Source organism: Acyrthosiphon pisum, chromosome A1 (genome assembly GCF_005508785.2).
Source record: "Acyrthosiphon pisum isolate AL4f chromosome A1, pea_aphid_22Mar2018_4r6ur, whole genome shotgun sequence".
Lineage (NCBI taxonomy): Eukaryota > Metazoa > Arthropoda > Insecta > Hemiptera > Aphididae > Acyrthosiphon > Acyrthosiphon pisum.
This window is the reverse complement of record NC_042494.1, coordinates 42,462,828-42,469,677: the sequence shown is the minus strand read 5'-3', so window position 1 is coordinate 42,469,677 and position 6,850 is coordinate 42,462,828. Positions and strand designations below refer to the sequence as shown.

Sequence of the window (6,850 nt, the reverse complement as noted above, 5' to 3'; positions counted from 1 at the left end):
TGTGTGTGTGTGTGTGTGTGTGTGTGTATGTGTGTGGAGGTATCAACTGCCACTGTGCCATATAAATAATAATAAATACTAATATGAAACAAATTAAATAAATTGGGCACCCTAACAATTGTATTCAACCCACCCCCTCCCCTTTACTGAATACCGGCTCAATATGTAGATAATAAAACCCGACAAGAGATGAAGTTTAAGAACGTATACCAAGCCTGTTTAGTTTGTTATAAGCACCCATTGATTTTAATATTTTTAAATTTAGATTTACAAACTTTCATTAATTGTTTTACAGTTTTTTTTTTTCCGGAAAGGTTTTTATACGGTTCTTATAATTATTTGATAAATACTCATAATTTACAAAACATAATTTTGTAAATTGCAAAAGTACTAACGAACAGTAAATAAATTAAATAGCTATAGCCGTTCTTTCCACCGTTCAAAACGTATAAATCGGCTAACTTCTAAATACGCATACTGATTACTTAACTTTAATATACTAACAGATTGTATCAGATAATTATAAAATTAAGTTCAAATCCTTATTTCTATAAAAATTATATTACATATATGCATTATCTATAGGGTGAAAATTATATTCTGAAAAATCTCTTACCCAGTATATTAATTAGATTTATTTTTTAAGTACTATCATTATTATCTTATCATTCGGATTAGTATGTTTAGAAGAGATCGCATATCATTATCATCTATAAATATAAACGAATGTTTTATTATCATAGACTTATAACTTTCAAGTATCTGTATATGTCTATGGTTGTTATTCTTATTACTATTATTTTTGTTCATAAAGAGTGAAATGAATCTCTATGTAGATAATAATATATAATAGGTAGAAGGTAGGTATATGATAACTTCAACAATTTTTTTTTTTATTATTATTGTTTAGATTTTAGATATAACACCTGGTTATTATAAAAACCGCGATAATTTAACAGTAATTAAAACAGGAATGTCTTAACAACAATTAATGTTGTTGAAAATATTATAGTGAAAACAAACGGAATTTGAAATCAGTTATAACAGTACTTTATTGTCATTCCCTATTTGCAATAGATAGGTCAGGCCATCAGGGCCACTAAATCAGGAGATTGCAACTGCCCCGGTGTTTTATATGTAGTGCATGTTGGGGTGTCAATTCACTTTCCCACGAATATATTACTATTATTGTTTTTTCACTCAGCACGAATTTTGTATGGACTGAAAAAAACACCTATTTAACACCCACAGTGATATGTACAAAAATTATTGCATCGTGAAAATTTGCATAAAAAAATTCATGTACCGTGGTCATTGTAACTGTCTACGGTGTAGAGTCTCTTCGCACCCTCCAGAGAACTTCCTATCCACAATATGTATTACCAAACACGGTTGCAACCGTTTCGACTTTAACACGACAATAATTCAGCCATAACCACAATCTACTATACCTAGTGTTTGAAATTTCATGAAATTTTAAAAAATGAAATATTTCAAACTGTGTGAAATATTTCAATTATCATTATTTTTGTAGTTTTGTCTTTTGAAATATTAAATAATTAATATAAATAAATTAAATACCTCATTAGTCATTGACACACATTTTTTTCTTAGTTTTAATGTATAATAATATAAAATTGTATTTTTTTGCTGTACCTATTATTTGATGTAAAAATGTTAAATAAATAAGGAGTAGATAGGTATATTGTATATGTACCATGTACGTAGTAACTTATATAGTTATATGTTAAAAATCAGATCAGAGTTTTCTTGATCGAGAATCCTTATGACATGTATTTATATAATTGTATATAAAAAAAACATAATAAAAATAAAAATATGAAAATGGAATATAAATTTAAAAAAAAACGCTTGGGTATAACGTTTATCATATATGTTATGTTATGAAAATCATTGTTTCTTATTTATGTTAACATGTATTATAATTATATAAAACAAAAAACATAATAAATATTAAAAAGAAACAGTAAAAGGAAACCAGTACTTAGGTATATATTATAAAAATCATAGTTTTCTTGCTAACGATTCACATGAAATAATTGTGGCACATGTGCTACATCCACATTGTAGCATAGAAACCAATGGTGAGTGGCGACGATGCAAGATGAACTTTCAATCAGAACCAAAGTTTTTTAACCAACAATCCGCGCCCAACGATCATATTACTTATACCTGCTATAAACTCCAGTTATTGTGTACAACAAACAAAACAAAAAAAAACTCGGGGACGATCGTCTCTCGAGACTCGAATACTCCCTTCGACACGCCTGCACTATAATATTAATTGTAGGTACGTCGTATTTTATGTAATCAACGCGTATTATAAGGGTAAAAAACGTGTTGTTGTTACGAGTCCATGTATGCCAGAAGTTGGACACCACGACGATGATTTTTGATTATTATGTGTATTTATGTAATGTTAATTTTGAGTGTGAAAATCGATAAGCTACGACCATAATATACATTATATACATAGCTCAACATTAAACATAATAATAACTATACCTACTAATCTACTATACCTACCAACTACCAGCTACCTACACCTTAAATTTAAATTGCATTTTTTAAGCTTTGTTCTTAAAATATACAGAAAACAACTGCTGTCTTCGTAAATTGACTATAGTTACGAGTGTAATAATATAAGATTATACAACGACCAAAATATCATAACATTTAAAATCCAAATAAAAACACAATTCTAAACAGATTTAATATCTACAATAACAAATCAAAATAATATTTATTTATTGATTAATTACTAAGAACTAATATTACTTTGATATTCTTTTTTACTTTATATAGAAATAACAATATCACGTGTAAGTATTTTTTTTTTTTTTTAGACCAATGGCCAGGTTGCCGCGGTCTTTGTTTAATAATAAAAAAAAAACTAATTAAGATTTTCATGTGAATTTAATGACTAATGATAAATTAATTTAAACTTATAATCATAAAATGTACACAGCTTAACAATATTTTCATGTTGTGAATTTTAATATTTTTAAAAATTTGTCTTATTAATAATTCTGTTTATTCATATATTATATTCATACGTAAATCTATTTTACTTACATTGAAGAATAAATAATTATTCACACCCTACTATTTAAATGGGTAATTAAACTAAACTCCAATCCAATATTTTAGAATTATCATTACACCAACTTTAATTACTATAAAGGGGGAAAGCAGGTAATCTTTCTGCTGTACAGTTGTAGGTATCGAGTGTACCTCGTCATTGAGCAGTAAGTCACTGTCAACTAAGTGTTAAATAATTTAAATTGAATGATAAATCAGTGTACCATTGGAAAAACGATTGTGAGCAAAGGCAATATATAAAAATATATTGGTCATATCTATCAGCCTATACGTATAATTTATGATATATTTATATTGCTACAAAAGTAATTTATTTTACTATTATAGTAATATGGTAGCCGGTAGGTTGATTTAAATTTTGTCGAAAACATTCCATTTGAAAATTGTACTACGTGTATAAAATATAATAACATAGGTACGTTTAAAGTTTCAAGTATCAACCAAAAAATAATATTTTTAAATCACAACAAAATAACTAAAATCGTTATTCTTCGTTTAAATATCTGATTTTGGCCAAATTAAAACTTAAAATATCCATAAAAAAAACTGTTCTTGTATATTTTTATAGATTTTTTGGTTATAATATGACCTTATTTAATAGCTCATCTTAAGTTAAATTGCAAATTTTTTTGACACAGCAACATTTTTTTTACAACTTTTAAAGAAAAAATCTAAAAACAAATTGTAAATTGAATATATCTATAAATGGCTCAAAAAAAGCATTGAACATAGTATGTATAAAACTATAAAAAATATCAATATTCAATACCTATTCGTTTTTGATTTGTTTACAACAAGACTAATTTGGTCAAAAACTGGTTTTACATGAAGATTCTAGGTTTTCTATTATTGCAGAATGAGAAGATATATGAATGTATTGATTTTACAACAATATGTTAATATTTTTTTTTGTCTGTGCGCCAGTGCCGCAACTAGGATTCTTGAAGCCCCGGACACAATTAATTTATAAATGACCACAAACCGACCTTTCATACGGTAGCAGTAGCCAGCAACTAAACGAAAATCGGTCTTAAGATCCTACAAAAGTATTTAACTAATAAGAACAATAAAATATGTGAAGAACGAATAAAATTGTTCACTTTTTGTGATAGACAGAATATTTTTCTTAGTGTCTACTTCAAAAAAAATCGTTAGGCATTCTTTGTCTTAAAAAGCTTGAAAATGTTATACAAAGCGCCTCACATAGCAGTTTAAAATATTAAAAATAAAAATACACGATTTTTTTTTAAAGCATTTTAAGTTTATAGGTTTACAACATTTATCAAATTTAATATTTGCAAATTATTTTGTATTTAAAAATGTATAAAATGTTCAAATTTTATTGCTAAAGATTTGCAAAAAATAAATCGAAAATATTATATAATAATCATTAATCATCATAATATTATTTCATGTATAATATAACTAGATGTTATTTACTTATAGTTATTTTAAATAACTACTAATCGATACGAGCGACGTACCGTACCACGATATGAACAACTATGAACAAGTCCATGGCATAAACATCTTAAAATAAATATAAATATTGCTATAATATTATTTATATTGTTAAGAAACAATTTAATTGTGTATCAATTAAATAATAATATACGTAATGGCCAAGAAATGTTTGAAGTCCCAATGAACAATATTTTTTTGGATTATAACAAAATAACTAAAATCAACTAAACCAATATATTCATTGCTCCACTCAGAATCGATTATCAAAAGTATTAACTTATGTGTTGTAATAATGTAATGACTTATGTGTTCGTTTTATAACGCTGTCTTATTAAATAATTTTTTGTGAAAACTTTTAGACCACAAGGAGTGTTTCAAAAGATTAAAGTAGTCCTTCTGACGATTCAAAATGTAATCTAGTCGATAATAAATAATAATTGTTAGTTGTAAAAAATAGTGTTTATAATTAAGACGGTAATATTTATTTTCTCGGTATAATTTATCAAAGGGAAAAAACTACCGTTAAATGTTGAAAAGTTAGTAAGGCAGACTTCATCGGTTCTATTTTACGTTTTTTACCTATTCATATTTGTATTGTGTTAAATAGACGCATCGCATACAGTTTGTAATAACAATGTGTATTATTATTGGTAAACTTTTGTCTATTACTAATGTATTATCAGCTTTAAAGTAAATACAATATACAATAATCTCTTAGTTTACTCGTAACATACCTTAAATACTAGATAGGTATTAATACTGAGTACACGATTATAAAGAACTTTATAATCGTGACCGAGTACAGACATATTATAATATTATGATCAGTGTCCAGTGATTAGTGATAACTAATGAGTAATGATTAATGAATAATAACGATAGTATATAACGTTATAATACTAGGTGTATAGTAATTACTAATTTATAAAAATATTTAATTTAAAAAACAACTTGATGTTTCGAAATACACTATCAGGTCTTATGTAGGTAGTAAAATGTTTATGATATAATTGGAAAATAAGCCATCAACCTTTATTGAGTGATAAAATTAGAAAAAATCAGCATCGATATAATAGGTACATCGTAATTATTTATCATAATTACCATTAAAATGTATTATTGTTTTTATAGTTTAATGTGATGTTTCCAACATAATTGTCTCATTTAAATAGCCCAATATTTCTTAATACATTTAATATTCTAAAATTACCATACAATATAAATACAGCATTTACTGTTGCTGCTAAGTACTAATAATACATTATTATTAAACGTGCAAAGAGTAATTGGATTGTATTATAGTGAATGAGAAAGAAATCTGCATCTAGTATTTACTATTTATGAGATTTGTTGTTTCTGAGTGAATACTATTGTGGTGGTAAAAAAATCTTCTTGATAAAATTTGAAATTTTAGTACAATTTTAAAATTATTTCAAATTTTATAGTAACCTTTTTTCATGTATGAAACGATTTTGCAAAAAACGAAAATGTATAATATAAATAGGTACCTAGGTGAATTACACATGATTATATGTAATAAAATGTATTTAGAAGTATAACATAGCTAAATCAAGTTGAATCAATGGTAAAAATAAATTTTTCCTTTTGACCTATAGTATGATACAGCTTTGTACATATTTTTTAATATAAGTTGAACATTTAAATTATCATAATATAGTTTAATAATATATTTCTAGTATCTAAGAATTAAGAAAATGCAATAGGAAAATATAACTCACATTCAAATACTCAATATTAATTTGTATAATCGGTATATTAATTTAATGCATAACTAACATAATATAACTAGCATAATCAATAACTAGGTAATATATAAAAAAAAATAAAATTAAAGTTAAATGATAAAATAATAGGCATAAGTTCATAACACTTATAGCTATGTCCATAGGTGCAAATAGACAAATTATTTTGGGGGACTAAAGCCCCTCTTATAATATTTTATAAAAATTATATATGCTCAGTACTAATTACTGACTTTTGAACTGGAGGGACTTGGCAGAAAGTCCCCACCTATTTGCGCCAATGGCTATGTCGTATATTTATTTTAAAGTTAAACGTAGGTAAGATACGTATACTTAGAAGTTTATCAAAATCAAAAAATCCAACGTTTCACATTAAGAGGACGTGATACCCGCATGTGTTGTCTCCGTCTTACAAATGCGTAACATAGCAAATTTTACACTCAGCAGAACACGTGTAGCTCCGTTAATTTAAAAATTAGAGTGAATTGATCTCTTATAAA

At 26.1% G+C, this 6,850-nt stretch overlaps 1 protein-coding gene across 1 annotated transcript in view; it reads right to left on the bottom strand.

The window, feature by feature from the left end:
- LOC100569371 overlaps nt 1-6,850 on the bottom strand; it is a 14,042-nt gene that overhangs the window by 805 nt on the left and 6,387 nt on the right. The window lies entirely within an intron of this gene.